The sequence below is a fragment of the Etheostoma spectabile genome, unplaced genomic scaffold (assembly GCF_008692095.1).
Source record: "Etheostoma spectabile isolate EspeVRDwgs_2016 unplaced genomic scaffold, UIUC_Espe_1.0 scaffold00018463, whole genome shotgun sequence".
Taxonomy (NCBI): Eukaryota; Metazoa; Chordata; class Actinopteri; order Perciformes; family Percidae; genus Etheostoma; species Etheostoma spectabile.
The window spans coordinates 102968-113484 of NW_022604268.1; the positions used below are offsets into that span (position 1 = coordinate 102968).

Below are 10517 nucleotides of genomic sequence, written 5' to 3' on the forward strand. Positions count from 1 at the left end.
AGGTGCTGCTGGGATTTGAACCCAGGATCTCCTGTTTACTAGACAGGCACTTTAACCAACTAAGCCCCAGCACCTCCATGAATAGGTGTAATGTTAAGTCTTAATTTCTCTTTTACCTTGAATAAGCTAAACATACAGTATACTGACTGGCAGTATTGGGAGTAACGGGTTACAAAAGTAACGCAAATAAAGTAATGTATTCCTTTTTGCTTTAACACAGTAATATAACATATTACCAATTACATTTCAGTAATATTATACTTGTTTAAACAACAACAAACACAAACATTAAACTAGAGCCAGTGAAGCTCAGTCCACCAGGTGGACCAGTCACCATTTGAACCAGACTGGGGGGGAACGTTTCAGGGCCCAGCACTCTTCCAGATCGTTGAGAAGCTCTAGCAGCTGGGTGTGCTGCAATACAAAAATGAGAAATTGGTGACCAGGCCAAGATGCCTCGTGGGGGCCTCCCTAGGGAGGTAGTCCAGGCACGTCCACCTGGAGGTCTTGGGTAAGACCCAGGACTAGGTGGAGGGATTATATCTCCAACCTGGCCTGGGAACGCCTTGAGATCACCCAGTTGCTCGGAAAAGGGAAGTTTGGGGTCCCCTGCTGCTGCTCGACAAAGATGGATGGATGGTTGGAACCCTGTTCACTAGCTCATTGTAATCTTGCATGACTGACAAACGTTTAGTAGGCGCTGTAGCTTAGTGGTTAAATCACCTGTCTTGTAAACAGGAGCTCCTGGGTCCAAATCCCAGCAGTGCCTGATAATTAGTTAATACTTTAGTTATCAGCACTACAAAGAGTGTATATATTTATTTTTGCTATAGTGCTTAACAAGCATTATTTAATTTTGCCCAGTTGTGGCCTGTTGAGGGGCAATACATATCTGAAGGGAAATGGATTGAACCCATTTTTTAATGCTTTCAAAACCTTGTTTTGTTGGGGCTGAACGTGGCCCAGGTGTACACCAGGACCCTGTGACATCACTGTCAGGTGGGGTTTCAGGTGTTTGATGCTAAATGAGGTCAGAGGTCAAATAAACATGAACTTTACCGACCAAGGCACTTAGGGCGCTGACTGCCTGATTTTAACGTCTTCAATGCTGCTGGAATGAAAATTAATATATTGATGATTTGATATTAGTTGACTAAATCGCGATATGCAACTGAAGGAAGATTCACCAGGTTGTCTTGGATCTAAGAGGGAGCCAACTCGTAAGGATCTGCACCACCAATAACCTGTAATTTCTCAAAATATCATCCTCCCTTTAATGTGACTGAATTCTTATACATTGTGTTGTCAGTAATCGCTGTGAGCAGGGTTTGAACCTGCGCAGGGAGAACCCATTGGATTTCAAGTCCAACGCCTTAACCACTCGGCCATCACAGCTGTATAAGATGTTCTGTTTTTACAGCGGAGACCCCCTGAGGCCTGACAGATTCCATTACAGTTGGTACCATCCATCAGACAAAGATAGAGCCTATCTCACAAGTACCTTGGGCAGTTCTGAATGACTGATGGGGATTCCCAAGCACTTCAGTTCCAAAGGATCATTCAAATCTTGAGGGTATTTCAGGTGTAATGTGGGTAGTTAATCCACCCACTTTAGATGATCTGATTCATTTCAAGTCCAGATTAACAATTAACAAGTTATTGAATCACACGTCAATGAGAAACATACATGTGTACAGACAAGGCTAGCAGCAGCAGCGTCACATCAGAAAAGTTTCTGGTGTGCAAAGACCAAGAAAATGCCACGCAACAGAAATGCCATGCTCACACCACACAGGCAGTGTGCAGGAGGCCTTACCCCTGACTTCCACCAACTGCGGATCCACTCCGCTTTGTGTCTGCTCCGTGATCCGCAGTCCGTCAACACCCACCAGGTCCGGATTTGTTGCAAGCCATGACGGACCGCTGAAGTCACAAGGACCCACTGGATTTCGTGAATTCATGTATGATCACGCAATATAACAGGATGTAGTTTATATAAACAGAACCACAAAACCTGATGAATGAACTAGCTTAAACTTTCATTGCTCTGAATTTCATGTGTTTTTTATGTATCATCTTAAGTCTGTGTTGATGTAGTGTTTCTGTATAAATGTAACATGCCTTTTTCACTTGCTACCAGGGTTTAATGAGTAGCATGGGGATTGGGTAGACATGATGATGGGATGCAAACAGAGGTAATGACTGCAACAACAAGGTGCTGCAGTGATTTGAACCCTGGATCTCCTGTTTACTAGACCGGTACTTTCACCAGCTAAGCCACAGCACCCCCTAGAGTACTACTCACAAACAGAACAGCAAACTTACTCTCATTCAGAAGCCATAGAAGAGCGGTGCAAATATTTCATCAGAGTGATGGCTTGTGGTAAGAAATTGGTCCTGACTCTGTTGGTTTTGGCGTAAAGTGCTCTGTAGCGCCTACCAGAGGGGAGAAGCTGGAACAGGTTGTGTCCGGGGTGAGATGGGTGAGAGGGCGCGAGGCCATCCGTCGTCACCTGCACACTTGATGAGTGTCATCGGTGGAAGTCTAAACCAGTGATTCCCAAAATGGCTGACCTATTGGCAGCCCACCTGCACCTATGAAAGCCAGCATTCCACTCCACTGGTATAGACTGTTTTCAGCCACATATTTAGTTATAAGGCAACATCACATGTCAATTTTGTGCTCTGTAAAATCAGGCAACTGGTGACTTTGTTGCCCCTGTTATGAATCACTAGTCACATGCATACAATACACTTTATTAAGTGATAACCAGGCACTGCTGGGATTTGGACCCAGGATCTCCTGTTTACAAGACAGGCGCTTTAACCACTAAGCTACAGCACCTTCTACAGATAAGTCCATCCATCTTTGTCCAGCAGCTCCAGTAGGGGACCCCTACGAACTCCGGCAAATGAAAACAGCTGGACGTGTCCTTGAGCGATGCCTCAGGACTCACTGTTCATAGGCAGGCCTACCAAGAACAACAGAAGTCCTATGCAAGGACCTTGATGAGAGACCCTTTCCCCACAGCCCTGGTAAAATCCAACCTCCATGCCATAAGTCCCCTCATCACAAAGGTCATTAACCACTCCCTCCGGTCAGGCCATGTTCCATCAACACTGAAAACAGCTGTTATCATGCCATTTCTCATGGAAAGCCATGGAAAGCTTAAAACACAGTCTTAATTTAGTCCTCCTCAACAGTCAACATAGTGTTTGCTGTGTGGCGTGTCTGTTTTTATTTCTCCCATGTTAACAGTATTGACCAATACGGTAGGCATTCTTACCTCAGCTGACACGCTCACGCCACGCAGGCAGTGTGCAGGAGCCCTAAGCTTCCAAGGTAAGACTGAAATTCATGATAATAAAAGCTTTATAATCTTCACACTAAAGTTGCAAAAACAACTCCAACAAAAGGCTTTTATTCGCTTTACATGTACACATGTAATGTTATGATACAAAACAACATCACATGTCACTTTAGTGATCTAAAGAATCAGGCAATAACTGGGTTGCAGACGTTAAGTATCAGCAACCATGTGGAAACACTTCAATAAGTGATAACCAGGCACTGCTGGGATTTGGACCCAGGATCTCCTGTTTACGAGACAGGCGCTTTAACCACTAAGCTACAGCGCCTCCTGCAGCTATGCAAATGTTTTTTGAGTTGGGAAATGCATTGAACACATTTGTTAAATTACCCGTATAAAACAGCGGGAGTTACACCAATGACAACTCCAAACAACAACAGAGCCCGATGGTAACCACAGCAAGTATAGAAACATGGCGCTCGGTCAACTAACTCCAACATAGCATAGGCTTACTATCAATGTTCACTTTGCGGGGCGACCTCTAGCTCACCCTGTGAGAGCGCTCGCCCCATGTTGGCTGAATCCTGCAGCGGCCCCGGTTCCGATTCATCCTGTGGCCCTTTGCTGCATGTCGTCACCCATCTCTCTCTCTCCCCCTTTCATATCTGTCCACTGTCTCTGTCTAATAAAGGAAAAGCCCCTCAAAAAATAATCTAAAAAAAATATATTCACCTTGCACCGCCTATACAAATGGAAAAATGAATCTCTAAGAAGGATAACGCTACTTAAATATAAATTGTTACAAAGTAAAACACTTTGGAAGCATAAAGACAGACAATCTTACCGTGTTAATAAGAACATGCAGCGATCTTTACAGCGGTAAAGAAACGACCAACACAGTAGGCCAGCGTCAAATGACGTAACAAATGTAAGATACCCGCTAAAAATTAACTTATCAAACGTATAAATACTGAAAGTTAATTACATGACTTACATGACTGATTCTTTCTCCTGTCGGAAGCCAGCTGATCACACACACCTGCCTCCCATCTACAATCAGCGGTCCTCGCTGCCACACCTGCCAGTCATCAGCCGCTCCCGCCGTTCACACCTGCATCTTTGTTGGCAAGTGTACAGAAAGCCAGTCAAACTTTGTTGTAGTCCAACATGTGGGGCCTCCTGCAGGACCTTTATCCTAAGCTGTCCAGTATCAATGTAAAATGAAGCAGAGGATGGAACAATTTGGAGGCATAACAGAGAACTAGCTTTACAAAGCTGCCGTGACCCGGATTCGGCCCGGTATTGCTGCGTTCACAACGCGGAGTACTAACCACTATACAATCACAGCCACTTGGCAGCAGTAGGGCCTTGTTGTTGTGAAAGCATAGTGGGAACTCTGAGTATCAGCTCTACTGATATTTTCCCGCTTTCCCTGATTGTTGACTAACAAATGAAAATTTCATGGATGGTTTATCTAGCACTGCTGATTCTGTCCTTCAGGACAGGAAAAATGATTAGCAAGCAAAAACTGAAAAAACAACAGCAAGAGCTTGATCATTGCTGTAGTTGACTGACACTTAGAGGCTTAGATGACTTTGCACACATGCTGAAACAATAATTTCTCATCGTTTGGTTCTTTATAGATGTACATTTTCTTTGTGGAGTATGTACTGGGGGGTAAAGTTGGAAACGAAAAAGGGATTTAGTCGCTAAAGAACACTATGAGCTAGCCAGGAGTCGAACCTAGAATCTTCTGATCTGTAGTCAGACGCATTATCCATTGCGCCAAAGCTGGGGAACAGTGGTCTCATGGGGGGGGGAAGAAGAGGAAAAAGGGGAAGAGGGCGGGCAGAAGGAAAAAGAGGAAAAGTAAGAGGAAAAAGGAGGAAAAGAGAGGAAATGAGAGAAAAGATGAGAAAGATGCTAAACAAAGATACAGATCTACAAAGATACATTTGAGATGATGTGACTCCCTGATGGTCTAGTGGCTAGGATTTGGCGCTCTCACCGCCGAGGCCAGGGTTCAATTCCCGGTCAGGGAATGGTCAGGACTTGACGAATACATTTGTAACATTGGAAAGATCAAGTTCCTGGACTTCTTTTTTTGGTTGATTTAGATTTGTCAAATTCTTCCTCATTAGTTTAACGCTAGAACCCCAACACTTTTAAAGAGTATCATTTCCTTTAAATCAGACCCCCGACAGCGGATGTATCCTGTTGACATCATTGACGGGTCATAAACACTTCATCTGCCTCTATCTCAATAACATTTCTATTCCTTTTTTCAAACAGTAACTAAACCCCTGACCAACATTTTTTACCTGAAAACCAATGTATGTAAGAGTCAAGTAATGTTCTTGTTGGATTCAGGTCCAAATTTTTTACATTTTAGTGCAATGCAAAGGTGCATAACAGATTGCTTTCTACTTACCTGGAGCGATGCAGAGCAGGGGTGGCCAACTAGTCAAGGAAAAGCAAGAGACTTGGTATTTAAGAAAACAAACTGACTATGTGACAGATGTGTAATCTGTCATGTCCTGCCTTCTGAAGCTCTAGCCAGGCACCATTCCTCTCCTAAAACAATATGAGTCATTCCAGTAAGTGAAAAGGAAACTCACATCTACAAAGATACATTTGAGAGTGTTAGATTAATTGGATTTTGACTTTGAATTCAAATATCTGGCATCCAAGAAAATTCCACATCTGATGACAGTTATTTTGTTTTTTGGTTTCTTGGTCACAGAAACAAGCTTGATCATTGACATACAGTTGCACGCTACGTATCACAAAACTGTTGGGGGGGGGGTTATGTATTTGCTTGTATTACATCAAGTGACCAGCATAACAATGACTGTAAAGATGAATATGTACAGCACATGGTTTGCAGAATTGTACCTTGTAACGGAGGTAAGGCCACTTGGGTTTTCTTAGGACTGCTCTATGGTGTCTTGCATAAGGATAAATCCCAGAGTTATTGCCCTCTAGGTTATTTAAGCAACAAACATCCCTTGGTGGACTTGAACCACCATCCTTTCAGTTAACAGCCAACTGCGCTGACCTATTGCGCCACAGAGACTGCGCCTGTCTGATGTTTTATGAGCGGGAGCTCGATCTTTAAGCCACAAGCATTTGCTTTATGGCTTTTTGAGGTTGAGCTGCACATGTATGCTTATCAGGCTATTTTCCTGTTACTCAGAAATTGGGGAAGCTGACTCATGTGGAAATGTAGAAGCTGGACGTGCATTGTAGTTTTCTTACATGTCAACTGGATTCTGACTTTTAGTTCAAATATTTGGCATCCAAGAAAATTCCGGAACTGATGATGTATCGGTCATTTTGCTGGTGGTTTCTTGGTCACAGCAACAAGCTTGATCATTGACATACAGTTACACGGCATGTATCACAAAACTGTTGGGTGGTGCCTTATGTATTTGCTTGTATTACATCAAGTGACCTGCATACCAATGACCGTCAGAGATGGCAAAAGTACTCACTGCCCGTATTCAAGTAGAAGTACAGATAATTGTGTTAAGAAATACTCTGGTAAAAGTAGAAGTACTGGTTTAACTTCTTTACTCAAGTAAAAGTAACAACGTACAGGCTTAGCAGTTAACTTAAAAAGAGTAAGAAGACTCGCCCCAATGGTACTATTAAAAACCTCCTTCACCATTCTGACGGGGACAATGTCTGAGGGACAGTTGGTAGGTTTCATATGTTGTACAACCTAAGTAACGTCAGAGTATTAATTGACACAGAAACATATCTGAACAAAATGCAGAGACAGTCTATTTCACAATTCTTCCCAACAATAGTAAAATGAAATCATCTGGCACCAGAACTACCCAAACACAGGCACTGAGTTAAGTTATGAATGCAGCAAGTACTACTTGTTGGGGCAGTTGAACATGACAATGGTACAGACTGTAACTTAAGTAAACTTAAATTTATTTTTTTAACTGTATTTGATAAAAATACATAAAATAAGAATTTATGAATAAAAATATTTTCCCAGAACATAATTCATTTCACATTTCTTCAAGTGGTTTGATCAGTGTACAAACAATTGTTTCACAACCCGCCAGTAAGGGAAGCATCTGTTTTTTAGGTGTCCCTGAACTGCTTGACTTCCGTATACACCATGTAGTCTGCGTCAAGATGGAGGACAGGGCACCCAAAAGTTTATTTAAACCAGCGCCATTAATAACATATCCATGGTTTTCAGGTAAGTGTTCGCTCAAGATAAAAAGTGGTGTGTTTCAGCAGTCTGCTATCACTGTTAGGAGACATTCAGAACATGTTTAACTTATTCCTGAACCGTTACGATATTACACTCAGTCATTTGCATGTAGCTTCTGTCTGAACATTAAAATTCCAAATAGCGATACGTTTGACTCAATGGTTATTCATCTCTATTCAAAATTGTAATGTTTAGACATTCCAATGCCAAGAATGAGCATTGTGTGACTGATTGCGCCTCTATAAAGTTTTACGTTTGACTCAATGGGTATTCATATCTATTCAGAATTGTAATGTGTAGACATTCCAATGCCAAGAATGAGCATTGTGTGACCATGATTGCGTCTCTATAAAGTGATACGTTTGACAGTGAGCGGGAGCTCGATCTGTAAGCCACAAGCATTTGCTTTATGGCTTTTTGAGGTTAAGCTGCACATGTCTGCTAATCAGGCTATTTTCCTGTTACTCAGAAATTGGGGAAGCTGACTGGATTTTTTTTATAGATTATGTCTCTCACAGTGGACAAGCACCTACCATGACAATTTCAGACCCCTCCATGATTTCTAAGTGGGAGAACTTGCAAAATAGCAGGGTGTTCAAATACTTATTTTTCTCACTGTAGTTTCTTGACTTTGACATGTCAAAATGTCAAAAGGTGGATTGTTTGAAAGCCCATCTCTACACATCAATGTTCCACTCCCACAGGTGGTTTCACACGTGCTAGTTGTCCCTTACATTCACAGTTTATTTTTTGTACTGTATTGGTGTATGTAAAATTACAGATTATTTTATAGTGTGTCAAGTACAGACAATTCCCTGACCGGGAATTGAACCCGGGTCGCGGCGGTGAGAGCGCCGAATCCTAGCCACTAGACCATCAGGGAGTCAATGCTATCAAATTTATCTTTGTAGATGTGAGTTTCCTTTTCACTTACTGGAATGACTCATATTGTTTTAGGTGAGGAATGACTCCTGGATTCTATGGTTATTACTGAGATCGAAAATCTCAGACAGGTGTTTTTATAATCAATAGGGAAAAAGGGGAACGCATACTCTTAATAATTAGACTTCCAGAGTATTTGCATAACAAAGACACAATTATGGACGTTGTGATACAATGGTGTCGTCTATGAATGATGAACAATAACTTGTGAAGTTGAATAGTTATTGCGTACCCGGTAATATTAGAGAAGAGCTCTCGTTGGCACTGTAGGCGGACAATTTAGAAAATTAAGTTACTTTACACTTTAAACTGTTACATCTTCTCTGAATCCCCATCTGGAAATGTTCAAGCCTCGTTGGCATGCCGACCACCATCTACAGTAGGTAAATCACTGGCTAGCTATGCATGAGTACCTCATACCTTTTACCAGGTTCAGCTGGTTAATAGTTATGGTCAAATGAAGCTTCATTAAGCTTTCTGAACAATGTTCTTCATTTTCTGAACACATTCACTCAGTAGTGTTTTATTATTGGTTGTGCATCTGTGATTGCCCTAGAGGTCTCTCAGTCCAGCACCTCTCCCGCTCATCTTTGTTAGTTTTACACTGTCCAGCATAAATCACTGACACCATACCTCACACTCATCCATGCATACACCTTGCATACATGTATACAACCTTTGCACACAGTCTTTTGTCTCCCCTTTTCACGGGGTCATGACAAAGCATCTAGCCTTTGTGTGAGTACATAGGTCTCCACATACATGGTTTTTATTAAGATTGATGACCAAATTGTTAGTTTTTCTGAAATTTTGCGAACCATTGCAATGCCTTTCGTAGCCTTGTTGGCGCCACCCGGAACCTATTTGTCCACTTTCTCATCTCCTTTTCTTACCAATCAATCCAAAGCTCCCTTCCATTTTTTGCCAATCACAAGAGACTTCATATCCATTTCTTGCCAATCAAAAAAGCGCCTCTTCTTGGCAACGCCCATCTCCATTTCCTAACAATCAAAACGCATTTTCTGCTTCAATGGCAGCTTTGCTGCAATCGCAAGAGAAGACGACTCATCTCGGTATTTTTCCACGGAAAATAAAGTAAGTTATTACTGGCACCAAATCTCATGAATTAAACTTGTCAAAAGTTCATTTAATTGATGTATTTGTTTGACCGCAATGTCATATTGTTGTGCACTTTGCTAGTTAAGAACAAGCTTATAACGTTATGCTGCTGTAAGCAGTAGTAGCTAGTGTATTAACGCTACAGTAACGTTAGGCCAAACGCCACCGTCACATGTTGTGCATTAAACCTGTTACATGTTCACGTCATGTATGTAGCTATGTGTTTATTTGCCTGCGAAGTCATGTTGCGGTGCACTTTTCTAGTTGAGAAGAGTATAACGTTAGTCAACAGGATAGGCTACGTTATGTGTATCACTTTATGTATAAAGTAACATCAATATGTTAAGCAACGTCAGTATCTTAAGTTAACGTTAGCTGTAATTTAATTTTTAGTTTAAAATATTATTATTATAATATATTTTATAATTTTTAGTAGCGTTAGAGAGAGAGAGAGAGAGAGAGAGAGAACTGATAAATTGATTGAATTGACATCAGTCCCTTATAATTTATATTACTTTAAGATTAGCATTCAAACGTTTACCCCAACTTCAGTCCACTGTAGTATTTGTTGACAATAAAATATAATTGTGATATAATAATATTAATGTTGATAATGATTATAATAAGCCTCAATTATGACTCAAGCCCCTGTACTAGCAATGTTACAACATGCTTTACTATAAGATGAAGGTAGATAGATTTAGATGATAGAAATTAGCTATTCCATGGTCATGCCTGTAATATATCATTATTTGATTAAATCTTATACTATAGTTTTGTCTTATTGGATACAATACAGGGACCTTATTAAGGGCCTAACTATTGACATTATTGCTCTATTGTCCTATTGAGTTTTAATCTCAGATGGCTTCTAAGGCTAAGAAGCATCGTGCCATGGGGGACGATGA

At 41.3% G+C, this 10517-nt stretch overlaps 6 non-coding genes across 6 annotated transcripts; 1 reads left to right on the forward strand and 5 right to left on the reverse strand.

Moving 5' to 3' along the window:
* Nucleotides 1-74, reverse strand: trnat-agu (transfer RNA threonine (anticodon AGU)). Its single transcript has one exon. It is a non-coding gene; the product is annotated as a tRNA-Thr (tRNA).
* Nucleotides 75-696: 622 nt separating this feature from the next.
* On the forward strand, nucleotides 697-769 carry trnat-ugu (transfer RNA threonine (anticodon UGU)). Its single transcript has one exon. It is a non-coding gene; the product is annotated as a tRNA-Thr (tRNA).
* Nucleotides 770-1313: 544 nt separating this feature from the next.
* On the reverse strand, nucleotides 1314-1395 carry trnas-uga (transfer RNA serine (anticodon UGA)). The gene has a single exon. It is a non-coding gene; the product is annotated as a tRNA-Ser (tRNA).
* A 1377-nt stretch (nucleotides 1396-2772) lies between these two features.
* trnat-ugu (transfer RNA threonine (anticodon UGU)) lies at nucleotides 2773-2845 on the reverse strand. The gene has a single exon. It is a non-coding gene; the product is annotated as a tRNA-Thr (tRNA).
* Nucleotides 2846-3566: 721 nt separating this feature from the next.
* On the reverse strand, nucleotides 3567-3639 carry trnat-cgu (transfer RNA threonine (anticodon CGU)). The gene has a single exon. It is a non-coding gene; the product is annotated as a tRNA-Thr (tRNA).
* A 4720-nt stretch (nucleotides 3640-8359) lies between these two features.
* trnae-cuc (transfer RNA glutamic acid (anticodon CUC)) lies at nucleotides 8360-8431 on the reverse strand. Its single transcript has one exon. It is a non-coding gene; the product is annotated as a tRNA-Glu (tRNA).
* Nucleotides 8432-10517: the final 2086 nt, after the last annotated feature.